At 41.4% G+C, this 14811-nt stretch overlaps 1 protein-coding gene across 2 annotated transcripts in view; it reads left to right on the top strand.

Moving 5' to 3' along the window:
* The window catches only part of cdh23 (cadherin-related 23), a gene marked incomplete at both ends in the record, with an annotated part of 273834 nt that overhangs the window by 100030 nt on the left and 158993 nt on the right, over positions 1-14811 (top strand). The window lies entirely within an intron of this gene.

The following is a 14811-nucleotide window of genomic DNA, read 5'->3' as shown; positions in this document are numbered from 1 at the left end:
CGGTAGCTAAATATAACAAATTATACATTCTTTGAAAGGTGATTTAAACATTTTCTCCACCATGCTTTTTTGTGTCATACAGGTAATTTGATTATGCAATATATTAAAACTCTCTCTTTCTGCAACTACAACTAAATTAACTTAAAGCAAACAGACCAATGACTTGGTTTAATTGTGGAATATTAACTCAGCGGGTGCCCACAAGGTGTCTACACGCCAATCTCTTTGATGTCTCTGGAGGCCCACGACGCGTTGACGTGTTTACTGTATTTACAGTATTAACTTTAAATCTCACCGTTTGGTTGGGGCTGTGCCTGGATGTAGCCCATTAGCCGCTAGTCGCTTCGAGTCGACGCTGAGAGCATCGCGCGGCCGTTTTTCTCCGTATGTCCGTATGTGTGCAGGAGTTGCATTTTCTTCGAAACACACTTTTTGCTACTAGTCCTACAGATTTTGTCCAGAACTCACACTAATCGCTATACATGATGCCTGCATGGAGTCATGTACTACATGTTCTATACCAACTACAATTGGCTTCCAAAATTTTCTTTGGCATTTCCAAAATATGCCAACATGAACCCATCAATCGATCGACCCCAGATTTGAATATGGGGCTTCTACAAAGCGCAGAGGCAAATGCGATTTCATTTTGACATGCAGGTTCCCCCTGCACCCTCCGGATAGCTGCAACCAAAGGCTTTGCAAAACTGTAGTCAGGTGCAAAACATTGAACTTTATAATTGTTCTAAAACTGTGCTGCAGAGATTTCTAACAGGTGACGTATAAAGTCAGTGAAGAAGATTACTCTCTGTTGTGTTTTTCTTTTATCATAGGCATAATCTTCCCTCTAAAAGTAATTACATCTTTGGGGAAAATAGCGATTAATGAAAATGAATATTGAAGGAATCTTTCAGAGTTCGTACCGCAAAGACCTCATCGACTGATCAACTTACATGATGAGAATTCAATGATTCTGTGATCACATCAGGTATTAAATAACATCATTTATTTTTAGAAGAACATTTGTTATCATTTAATTATGTTTACAACTGTCAGGATTTTTTTCTCAAGGGGCTTTAGTCATATTTTTACAACAATGTTTGATTTTGGGTAATAAACAAACAAAATGTAATGTTTTATTTTCATTGGACTGGGTCTAATGTTGGTCAGTGGCGCAACGTCTCTTAGTCTATTAGGGAAGAAAATAGGGAAGAAATAAAGTGAAAAGAAGAAGTCATCACAGGTTCCATGATGTTGATACGCCCTTAGTAGGGAATCCGAGGTCTCCCGCAGCTGAGTTTTTTATTTATTTATTCATAATCTATTATTTACCCAGCAAAGAATTGCTGACTACGTATGCTTTCTTTTTAGCAAGCCCCTGCTTCATATTCAAACAGTTGCACACATTCACACCTGGAAGCCCCCAAGTCTACTTCAACTATCGGCCACTAAGCAGCTCCAATGAAGCAGTTGAAGGTTAAGTACTTTGCTCAAGGGCACACCGGTGGTAGTTGTTGTGGGAGAATACAGCATTATCTGCACGCTTTCCCCCAGCCTCCATTCTCCCTGAGGCTTTGAACCGTTAGCTTTCCCTTCAGTAACCCGCCTACAAGCCTGTGTTGTACTGGACTGCAATGGTATGCTGCAACATTCACTTTGGCTCGTAAAAGATTTGCCTTTTCATTTTGGCATTACTCATATTTATCATTCACTCACACATTTCCACAGATGGAAACAACAAGGCCTGGTGCACTCGCAAAAGGTGTATAGCGCTTCAGCAAGCTGCTCAATCTCACACAATGTTGCTGTTGTAAACATCGAAACATGGAGTACACTGAAATGGTTACCGGTTACGGACAGAAACAGCCCTCCTGCGGTAACTCATCTTTCATCCTTTCTAAAACCGAGTGCCTACAGGGATAGAAACGCACACTTCCAACTTCAGCCGTGAAGCATGTGAAGGCCATGAAAAAATAATGACTTGTGGTCAGAGTCTACAAACGGCTGCAATCCTCCTGAACGGTTGTTTATCTTCGCCGCGACGATCTAGGTTTTTGACCTGGAAGCCAGGACAAGCGATCCTTTAGATTTAATCCCTTGAATGTTCTTCAGAGCGCTACCTTAACCCTGAGGACCCATTTAAGTTAACATTCTGAATTTTGGTTGTGGACTTTTAACATTTATACATAGAATGAAATAGACACTCTTTTGGGAGGCTTACATACATTTTGTCTGCTGCTATAACCTTTAAACTCCTCATGCTCCCTGTAGACAGAGGCAGAGACAGCCAAGGTGGTAGCATACTCGTTTTCCCCAGCCAGGCCAGGTGGCTGATAAGGCGTGGCGTACTGTAGGTTGATATGGGCTGGCAAGCCTTGGTGATGAAGATACTCATTGTTAGACCATCTGCTGACTCACTGGCTGACCTCACCGCTGAGTAAAGGAATTTGACCCTCTGTGTCCATGGAGTATTTATGCGTATGTGTCAGTGCATTTTGTACAGGTGCGTGTGTGCGTGCATGCGTGCGTGCGTGCAAGTGTGTTTTCATGATACATGTGTGAATGTATGTGTGTATACTTAATCACCGTACACTGAGGACGCCGAGACCCCAGCCCAGCCCAATTAATTTGTTGGGGTTCATCATAAACGCCCAATTCCCCCTCTGTCTACACACCTACTCAGTCTTACTTACAGCCATGTTGTGACGCCACGTGTCACGTTGCGCCGCGCCGTGTTGTGTTGCATCGTGTTATGTTGCTCGCGAAGTCGAGGGCCTGAGTTAAGCTCCAGAGGAGAAAAGCATTAAAAAGACATTAATTAGGTGGTGCGTTGTACTCCCAATCGTTGGGAAATCAAGAGTTATGGCGTAGCACTAAGCCCTTATGGAGATGGAGCCTGTAGGCTCGATAAAATCATTATACAGTAAGTTTGATAGATAATGGAATATGAAGGATGATGCGGTGTCAGGAGATTAAGGTGGGAGGGTGTGATTGTTGGATGAGGGTGTGTGTGTGCGTGCGCGTCGGTGTGTGGGTTGAGTGCACGGAAGATTACAACTGTGTGTGCAGAGCACACGTGTGAACATGCATGCCTGTGTGAATGGCGGTGTGTGCTCAACTGCACTCTTGGAGGGCGTGCTTGTTTGCAGAGCGTGTGACTGTATAAAGCACTCCCTACTCCTCTCCCCCCCTGTCCTCAGAGGGCACGACTTACTCCTGCGGGACACGTCTCATTAGCTCAGTAATTAAGATAAACGAGGTTTTAATTGCAGCTGTGATTTATGCTAATGATCCTGGGACCCCGAGATGAGGATTTCCTCTCTCTCCCTCCAATCAGTAGGCTAATCTGGGATTTGATATGTACAAGAGATAGTATCGCTGCAAGCGTTCTGCCTCTGGTTTTGCTGGTGATATTGTTTGTTTTTGTTGGTGGAGTTAGCTGGGGTTGGATGGTGGGTGGGTCATGAAGAAACCAGCGTGCCCCACATTAAACCAGCGTGCCCCACATTTGGAGTTAGTGTGCTGCTGGACCCAGGGGGAGTTAGTGTGCTGCTGGACCCAGGGGCAGCCTTACGCATCTGGGGGCCGCTTTCAAGAGCTCATGTGGCTCCTCACTCCAGCATTGTGTGCACTTTCAGCACCATGGACAGCTCAACATTGAAATAATCCAAACATTTCTCGGTAGGCAATGAAAATATTGTGGCATATTCCGGAGGTGACCTGTCATCCGAACTGCCATTTTTAGTTGTTATTTATGCACTGATGACCTGGTTGAATATTTAACCTTAAAGAATTGCTTATGTAGATTATTTTAATTGTGTATGTATTTGCTTTATTAGACTAGGTGATCCTAGTTAAGCTGGACCCATGCACATACCTACTAGTGGGGAATCTGGGAATACTTGTGTGTATAATTTATGTGTTGGTAAATTATAGTTGTGTGTACCAACACAGTGGTACCATCTGCAGCACATCTACAGTTCTAGACTTCTGAAGTTAAGATATTCCTGATAGCTTTATCCCAAAGCAAAAGGACTAGTATCAATGCTACAGTAACTCCACTTTATACAGAAAGAACAGTTCTTTCCAGATGGTGCAAGTTTAACGTGGGGTCATTTGGAAATCTAAGTGTGCCGCATAATATAATTTAGAGGTCCTCGGAATGGTTGTAATGATTTATCTGCACTCTATGAAGTTGACACTGCTATCACAGCCAAGATTAGAAGGGGCAGAACATTATCCAGATAGCCCAAAATTAGAATCAGTCAAGGTAACTGATAATGTGTTTGAAAACTATAACAAAAGAGTTGGGAACTTCAGTGGCTCTACCAGATAGTCAACACACCAGATAGTCACCGACCTAATTGCAATGTCTTGAATTATAAACTGTGTAGTGTGTACTACCTCACCTCTAATACCTGATTTATCTTTGGTTGCATGGTGCACCAAAAATAAATGATCTACAAGCTCACAACGTACCATATCATGATGCTATTTTTGGTGTGTGACACCAGTGCACACATTTAACTGTAAACTAATAAAGACAGAATGCCCTAAATGAACCTTAAAAATAAACTCTGAATTGAAGTCAAATCACAGAACATGTTTTTTCTGATAAACCCATAAGTAATAGAAGCCACATTTTTCAGCTCAGGGAAATTACTTATAGGGTAGAATCCATGGCAGCGCTCCAGAAATAATTATAGCTATTTTAAGTTTTGACCTCCCCTGGTTATACTAATATCATCCAGATGTAACCTTAGAACTATGCACCAAATGCACCGTATCTTATCCGACACGCTCACCTGAAGGAATTCCTGTACAGTTATCAAAGCAGAGATGTAATCCTCCCGATATAAGCCTCATTACATTCCCTGAGCCTATCGCATTTTGCTGTGGGCAATGTTATGCCAAGTGATGGTTATTACAGTGGATTTAAATGTGCATAAAACTTCTTGTTTAAGACAGGCAACAGCTTTAGACTCATGCCGGTAATTGCCCCATTAGGAATTACAGAAAGGATAACAGAAGAATTGGCCAGGTGTTCAGGTGTCTCATTTGGTACCAGCATGTTCAGGGAATCGGATCATTTACTGACTCACTTAGTTGTTTTGCTGTGTTATGGTTCCAGTCACAGTCAGTACTACTAAATGCCCGTAATAGGGTGCTTTTCCTGATTCCCATGTATGACATGGGAACAACAACCAAACTACACAGTGAAGACGGTAACTCTAACACTACAGTACATTACATTAACAGTAAGGATTTCACTGTGTACTTTTCATTTCTATTTTCGAAACTTCACCACGCCCTACATTTCCAGTGGATTGGCAGAACATTGAGCTTGTAGATTAGCTATTCTTGCTATTTGTATGACCTTATCTGACTTAAAAGTTTAAATCTACCTATGAAGGTGGATTCTGCTTTTAAATGGGAATGGAGTCGTTCCTTGCCATTTGCAGGTTTCTGCAAAAATACACTCCATTCTCCATAAAAATTAGCAAAGCAAAACAGGGAAAGAAACCTGAAAATGCATTTGCAGGAAATCTTCTGGAAAAGAGCAGTAAAGCCTGAAGACTTGAAACCGCACATCTGTATACACAGCCAGACACACTGATTTCCACATAACGCATTGTCACACCGTGCCGTCAAACGGGTGGCGGCAGGGGATGGATATTCCCTTTTCGGGGTTACCTGCGACGTTGCATGCATGGCAGGGGACATGATTATTAACGGTTCTCGAACTGCGGCATGTCGGCTGTCAGCTGAAGCAGAATTCGCAACATTCAGCATGGCGACTCACTCACCTGCAGCACACTTGTGGTGTTTCTCGTGGCTCAAGTGCACTTCAGACAGCGCCCGCTGTTGTTTTAACTTGTCTTTAGCAGAATCGTCACCCGCTCTATGTCTTGGGTTTGGCAACTGCAGCCCCCATCACGTCAAATGTTTCTGTTTGGTCAGATGTTGTCCGATGCGGTCAATATACCGGTAGTAGGGTTTGAGAGTGAGAATATGTTGGCCAGAGAGAAAGCCCTCCCTGAAGCCTATGGGCCATGAGTGGCCCTTAACGCTACTCAAACTGTTCTTGCTTAAGTATAGGGATAAAGTGGCTATTTTAGGCAATTTGAAAACAATCAATCTACAAGCTCACGCGTTGCATACATACATTGTGAGTTTGTAGATCTGCTATTTAAAAAAAAACATTACAAATGTTGACAAATGGCACAAAATCTGTTCATATGTTCAAATTCAAATAAATGAGAACCACTAGTATTAATCACATTGCATGAGCGTGCACACACATGCACACACGCACGCACGCACGTGCGCACACGTGCACGCACACACACACACACACACACACACACACACACACACACACACACACACACACACACCCCGTTCACACCGTTCACACACTGTACACACATTCATACACAAAAAAGATAGAGAGACATATCATCACACAGACAGATAAACATGGATCCCTCTCTAAGGAAGATGTTGAGCCCAATGCAAGTAACTCACCGTTCTGTAAACAGCTTTTCTGTCTGAGCTCACAAGTATTGGGAGCTAGAGGATAAAGGTCTTGTCCAAGAGCTTTATACACAAAGCATTCTGCTACTGTATGTTGTAATGACACTGGTAAGAACAAACAGAGACGTTCACGTCCATCAAAGTGAATGAAAGGTTTGGACATCTCTCAAGTCCATAATATAGACCATTATGTATCTACAGTCCGTCTCTTTTTGTCACACACAAGCACATTTCATCTTAACGACATTAACCCAGGCATCACTATTTTGGCCATACTTTTACATTTCAAAATAAATAATAATAATAGTAGTATTGGAAACACTACACAGCTTGTAGATCTACTTTTGTTGTTATTTTATTTTATACTAGGGCTTAAGTGTTAAAGCCATTTTCCACCCCTCACCCCCACACACACCTCTCACTTTCTTCTCTCCATGTGAAATTGCTACATGGATCAACTGACCACATTGGATTTTGATTTGCACCTATCCAAGCAGAGTAATTGTGTACAGATTAGATAAGACTGCACTTTGATAAGATTACAAAAAAAGAAAGATTTACCACACTCAAAGACAAGAAAAGAAAGATCACACATTTTTACAATTTTACAGTAGCAGTGTTCTGTGTCTACATAGAAAGATCTGGGGATGAGTTAAACAAAGATAAAGCCCAAGTCATGCTTCAGGTGGATTGCAAGACATCTGTGGTGATATTAGGCAATTGCGGCTAGGGTTGTTCGATTAATCGATTTTTAATCGTAACCCGGTTTTTTTCCTTTGGACGATTTAAAAAAATGGAAATCGTAAAATCGATTTTCACTTTAATTAGGGAAATTCTTACTCATTGGAGCCTTGCACGCGCAAAAAGTACACAGCCCCGTCCTCCTAAAGCAGGACGACAAGGTCCGACACCAAATTAATACTACTTTCTATCTGATGTGTAATTTCTTTGATGCGCGTTTAGCGCACGTCAGACTGAGCAGAGTTCACCACCGCACTGCGCTCACTCGCGATGGTTCAAGCAGCAAACAGAACAAAACGCTGCTGAGCTGGTAAACTTACTTACTTGTTGTAGTTTGAAAGAAGCTTATTAATTCTGTGTTACCCACCTACTGACTGTAGTCTACTCCTACTGTCCCTGTCACTGTGTTAATTTTGCGTTGGGAAGCGAAGCGCTTCGCCTCCGTTTACAATCAGTCAACATCTCCGTGCATGAGTGGTGCAGGGCAGGGGCGTAGCCAGGAATTACATTTTGGTAGGCGAAATGCCTACCAAAATGCCTCACCAGCCTCCAAGAGCTGGCTTGTTTTGGCTGTTTTGTCACTCACTATTGATAATGAAACACTAAGGACGCTAAGTTGTATGTGATTGTTGCACAACTAAAGTTATTATTATTAATACCCTTATTGTTTTATTGCATTTTGCTATTTGGCTATATAAAAAAAATCAAAAAATGAAACAATAATGAAAAAAAAAAATCATTTCCTTGCATTTTTAAATGAAAACAAAATAGTTGAAACAATGTATTATTCTTTTAACAAAAAATCGAAATCGAAATCGAAAATCGGGATTTCAGAGAAAATAATCGAGATTTTATTTTTTGGCCATATCGAACAACCCTAATTGCGGCCTGTACTGCTGTGTGCAAGCGTCTGTGGAGGGTCTGAGCCAGCTACCTTTAGCTTACTTTTAGAAGAGGTCAAGTGCGTTATGAGGATGAGTACTGTAGGTGCAATCTATTCTTAGAGCCGCAATAGCTATGACACAAGATGATGTGAAGAAGGAGGAACCAGGTGTAAAAGCCCAACTAGCAGCCCCTAGAGGCTGTGCTGTTCATTATACCAAACTAGACCAGAGTTGTTTGAACTGACCATCATTGCCATCATCAGATGCCAATGTTTTCAAAATGTGAGGCTAAAAATTTAATTTAAAAAACATGCTAAACGTATTGTTGTAAAACATTATGTGCATTAATGAGTTCTCATAACTATAATTACATACAGTGTTATAAGCAGATTATAATAATAATAATTATTATAATAATGCATTATAGACATAGGATGCAGTGTGGAAGTGTAGCGCTACAGGAAGCTATGGGGCACCAAAGTTAAAAGGTGGTGTAGGCCTAGGGAGCATGAAGCTTGGGTGCACACAACAAATTCCATGGCAATCTAACCAGGAGGTTTTGAGATAACAATGTTTTTGGACCAAAATGTTGTTTGGATCATTGACATTTTTTTAAAATGTTTTTGAATATAATAATAATATAATTTAATAACAATTAAAAACAAAATGTAGGAAGCAAACCATTAAGGGACCCATGCATAGAAATGTGTCCGTGACCCACAAATGGGTCCCAACCCAGTGCTTGGGAACCAGTGCTGTACAGTGGCATCATTAAATCCATTTTTACCGTCCCTCAGGATTTTACAGTGTGCATAACATGTGTAACCACAGGCAATCCACTGACCGCTCCCCTAACCCCCCCACCCCCCCACCCCCGGGCCTTAGGCCCAAGACATCCTGTCTGTCCCCCATCAGACAGACATGGACAGACAACCTCTGTCTAACGGAGCGAGTCCATGAGGCGAGCCGACGGACAGCTTGTCCTGGTCTTACAGCCACCTCAGCCCCACAGGTCAGACAGGTACTGCCACGGCCACTGCCATTTCCCGCCTGGACAGACTGATAAGTAGAAAAGGCGATTATTTTCATCCCTTCGCTGTCGGCCTCTCCACACATATCTCTATCCCTCAGCGCTGATACACCCCGATGGCCTGATTTCTGCTTTCTCTAGGCTGCCTGGCTGCCGCTACCTACCATGTATCAGGCAGCAAGCTGTAATATGGACAAGGCTAATACCTGTGTTATTCTTTAGGGAGCTCTCATTGTGACTGCCACGTTTGCCCGGGATTTCACAGGGTTTTCAATTAGCCGCTCTGAGGCTCTGCTCAGGCTGCCTGCATGTAATCTCTGAGCGGAGATAGCGCGCAGGACATTGCTCACAGTACAATACACAGTCCCCAGACGGGCTGCTCTCTTCACTATCAAGACCACACATCGCCCCAACTGTAACGCAAGTCGTGTAGGATTCCACACACTTTGCTTTCCTATTGTCCTTTTCTCCCTCTTGTTGATCAATTAAATGTTGTTTGCATACTTAAGTGTTGGTATTTGTTTAAAGAGATAAATAGCACAAAACAGTAAAGTACGGTAAAGGCACTGATGCAGAGTGTATGCCCTTTCATTCCGCTCCCATGATTATCTGAGTGTATACACTGAATGCAGTGTTTCCGTCTCTAGTGTTTTCTTATGGTGGGGGAAACTGCACGCAAACTTCACACACTTTCGATAGCTAAAGACTCGACATGGCGTGGTCGTTATTGCAGTACTTCTTACTGCAGTACTACTTACAGTACTTCTCCGATAAATGGAGTCAACAGAAGTGATTATTTTCACCTGACCGTGAGTTTCACTGTGAGGAACAAGGTCTGTAACCGACCAACGTAATGTCAGCAATCTTAGTCCTAGTGCATCGTCAGAGCAGAGGCATTCAACACACAGACAACTGTCTTTTTTTTTTACATAACATTATAATGCTCTTATTTTGATCATGAGACCCAATTACTGAATGCCAGTCTCCAGGTTTTCTTCAGAATATGTATGACACTGATGACACTATTAGGAGTATACTTAAAGTGGTTGTCAAACTTCTTTATTTTATTTTTAAGGACCTCCATAACTCTTAATCGCCTTTCAGACGGGGCACGGTTGCCGTGTCCTAGTAATTAATTTTCAGTGAGAGGCGGGCGATTATTTGGGGCGTTCGGAGAAGTTTAGGGGCGGCGAGGCGAGCGGGCGCGGTCCCGTGAAATTCCCCAACCCACTTTGAGAACGACTGCACTAATACAGTACATTTAAGGCTACACTGTAGATCTTTATACGTTTCCAGTAATATTATTTTCAGCTAATTTTGTATGTCCATGGCAAAAATAGAATTTTGGCAAAAATATCAGCCACAAGCCAGCCTGATGATGACCCCTGCGTCAGAGAACGCCTATGGGGGTTCATTTGAATGTTTATTGTAGATCAGTTACATCATCAACAATCCTTCCATGTTCCTTAATCAGTCTGAAACTTTAAAACATGAACAGCTGCTCTCCTCCTTATTGTCTTAGAACAAGCATAGTAATCAAATGCAACAAAAGATGCCTTGTCCTCGCTGGAGCGCTAAAGGTGCATCTTAGCGGTTGGCCAGTGTGACAACGGAGGAGGGAGACTGTTGCGGCTCCATTATGATTCTCCCTACACGACTTGGAGAGTTGTATAACGAGAAATAACCAAGTTGAAGCCCACTCACCTAAACATATGTCCAGGAGCCGTCGTTACGCACAGCATCTACTGTGCGCAACTAAACTTTTAGACATAGTTAAAACGCAATTATACTGGACGCAGTTATTATCACTTCCTGGACGTCTTTTGTCACGGACTAGGATCATTTTGACTGAAAGAAGAGGGATTCATCTTGTAATGTTACTGCAGACTTTATACAATCAGCTGACATGATTTGACAACAGTGGTGAGTCTCCACTGTGAACAACATGGAAGGACTAAACCTGCCTTTTTCCCAGATTTACATGCCAATCTCAGTCACGATTTTTCCAATGTGTACAGCTGTGGGAGGACACATCACTTCAATATATAACCCTGACAAAATTATAACCCTGACAACTGTAATGTCACTCAAGTTTGTCACAATGACTTGCTGTGTGAGTTACTGTAGCAGTACAGTACATACTGTATGAGTCATAACTCTTTGAATTGACCACGTTTGCTATAAATGTGTGCAAATATTGACCAGTATACATCCAATATAAAAATGAATAATGCTTTACTCTGAAATATATAATACTGCCCCAGAAAAGGCAGAGCATAACCGATAATGGATTTTCTTTTTTGTACAATCAAAGTGACTGCTCAACTTATAATTATGTTTTGGGTGGGTTACAGGTAATTTGGAATGGAAAAAAAAGATGTTAACCAGCTGTGTTGTGTAATTAACACAACATTTGTTATATCCAGGCCACATATTTTGATTCAGTCAAAGTCGGATCCTTCATACTGGAGCTTAAATGAAAGTCTGAATCCAGACATATTGTGTCGATGAAAATAAATGAAACCGTCCTTCATACTCTCTCAAAATCACTGGGATGAAAGACCTGGTGTGATCTGAACACAAACACTCAGCTGAAATGCTCCAAATCCAGTGTGTAAAACTGGCTTAAAGCTACAGTCTGTAAGTTTTGTGCATGTTGTTTTTCTTTCCCGGTGGAATGAGGTAATTGCAACAATGCCCCAACTACAGTAAGGATAGCGGCACATCTAGTGTCCAAATAACTTTATTGGCATTACTGTAGGTTTCCTGCCTGACTCCAAGGTCTAATTTTATCAAAGATAGAGATGTACTTGTTATATTGTATTGGTAGATTATCCCTGTGTTTTTGTCCTTTTATTGTAAAGACAATTTACGTTATATACGTGTGTATCTTTCATCTTTTTGTTTTACTGTGTGAGGAGTTCATTTCTTTCCTTTCCTTACAGTACAGTACAGTATGTTGGGGATATAAAGAGGATGACATTTGCTTTGAAAATAGGATATGATTCTGTCAAGTGGGGGCGTACGTCTGAACCGACACATTTCCATAATGTGTCAACGCTGCTTCCTCTTATTATTTAGCCATCTGTTGCGTTCGGTATAGAAACACAAATGGCAAACGACAAGAAAATATCACTCCCAGCTACTGTATTGTATTCTTAAAGTGAGACAGACAAACATCAGTATTTCCACACACACATACAGTACACACACTGAGTGTGCTGCCAGCTCAGTCGCTAGCCACGTTGAAAGGAGAACACCTTGAGCTGACAGATCAAAGCTATCAATCAATATCTCTGGGTTTGATTTTTCTGAGAGAACGTGGATCAATAGATTTGTCTGTGACCTGAGTGGGAATCTGAGGGAGAGTTGTGCCTGAGACGCCAGTGGAAGAGCTCATTACAGCTTGTGTTGTGGTACTGCTTCAGAATGTGGTTTTAGATTATTGTTTGGACACAATGTTTTATACAATTGTGTTAATAAAGTAAAGTAAACTAACTACCATACTGTAGCAGTACTATACGTACACTATACGTTCTGAGAGTTAATTGCGACCGTAGGTCCCAGTTTAGTACAGTATGTGAACGGTCACATCATGACCGTATCTCTGTCTGTCTGTCTGTCTATAACGCCTGACTCTGTGGTTCCCCTGACACATCACTGTGACATCACAGGTGACATCACAGTGATGTGATACTCAGAGCAGGGATCTCTCATATACAGTATGGGCATAAACAGGTGACATCAGAGTGGTGTGTGGCTGGTTCAGACAGGGATCTTCATGTATGGGCATAAAATGGATTGTATGTTGTGATGTCATGGGAACCACTCTAACAGAATCCCTTTTATGCCCATATATGGAGATCCCTGACGTCATCAACCAATATTAAGCCCTTATCTAACAGGACTTCATATGGGAATGCCCATATTGTGCAAGGTAAATAGAAGTTAGGGACATCACGTGACAACGGGGAGAAGCCATGTCCAGCCATGAAGCTCACCATGGGTGCCAGTATCGCGAGACTATCCACTGTGAACCAAATCTCGCGATACTTCGGAGACAGAAACGATTATTATTTACTGTTATTATTATTATTTAATTATGCACTGTGCACATCGAAAAGCAAGTGATTGTAAAAATACCTTTGATATATTTTCTTTTATATTCCTGAACAGATTATATGACAAAGGTCTCAGTCGTTCATAAATAGTGTTTCTTCCAGGTTTGTTCATGAGCTGATCCAGCCGGCTCCATCATTCTGGCACCCATAGGAGCGTCATGGCCGGTCCCGGCGGTCATGTGGTTTCCCTTCCTTATATTTTAACATCCTTGATATTATGGAGGAAGACAGCCCATATGTGTGGCTGGTTCAGACAGGGATCTCCATGTATGGGCATACTGTAAATGGGATTGTATGTATGATGTCAGATGTGATAGACGTCATAGGATTTTCACATAACGAATAACTGAGTAAGCAAGTTTGGGGTCCCACAGCATATCTCCATATACAGTACATGGATCTCCATATATGGGTAACTGGTTGGATATACATCACTGGACAAACGGCCAAGACATGGCACGGTCTCGCCCTTTAGGTCGCTTTTCGCCCTGTCTTACTAGTTTAACTCCTGAGAGTGTATAAACCAAATGGTTACACACTCTCAAGAGTGTATACAGTATGTGTAACCAAATGGACAAATTAGCACAGAGGGTTTTATTATTATTATTATTATTATTAGTAGTAGTAGTAGTTGTAGCAATGTTAAGTGTATATGTGCATTTAGTACTCTGGTGCCAGGAAATTATTATTTTGAGAGCGCTAACATGGTAGACTTGGGTTAATAATAAACAATTATGAAACATTTAATATCTGAATTTTGAACATGACTAGCCAAAACATCCCATCTCACCTTTGCTTCTTTCTCTTTGATTTGTACTATTCACATTTGCATTTTGCAGTGAATGGAAATGAATAGCATGGAGGAACACTATTTCACTGTATAATGAAGGGCATGTAGATAAAACACTGAAATATCGAGACATGATGAATGCCGACATTTGGGCAATGAATAATGGTGATATGAGTTTTAAGTCATATTGTCCAGAACAAGTAAATAGACACCGGTATACTGAATATACATGCAAACAGAACATTTATTCAACAAAGTACAATGTTTAGGTTCTCAGAACTTTTTCAGGTGAAGAGCAGAGAATCGAAAAGTACACTATTGCCTCTGTTTTCATTGTCACAGTTTGTGGGAGATTTCTTGTTTGCTTGGTACACTTTCAGCCTCCTATACACAACTATATTTTTATATATTGATTTGTCACTGTCGGGCAGAAACCAGCTAACTATTGAACAACCTTTATGATGTGTGTGCGTTTTACAAATATTGAACCAATGAAAAGTATTAAAAAGCGCTTCTGACTAAACCTCATAACTCCACTGGATCCTCAAAGGTGTCGGTCAAACCACCTAACTCCAAGATACTGTAGTTGTTTTTTACATAATTGATTAGAATGACGATTAGAATGGTCAAAAACCTAACTCCACTTAGTTTCGGCAAAGTGATGATAATACCTTCAAGTATCTGACAATGTATAAAGTCACCATACCA

This window comes from Nannobrachium achirus (genome assembly GCF_963921795.1).
Source record: "Nannobrachium achirus genome assembly, chromosome: 13".
Taxonomy (NCBI): Eukaryota; Metazoa; Chordata; class Actinopteri; order Myctophiformes; family Myctophidae; genus Nannobrachium; species Nannobrachium achirus.
Note: the sequence above shows the minus strand (reverse complement) of the source record. Positions and strands in the feature narration are given on the sequence as shown.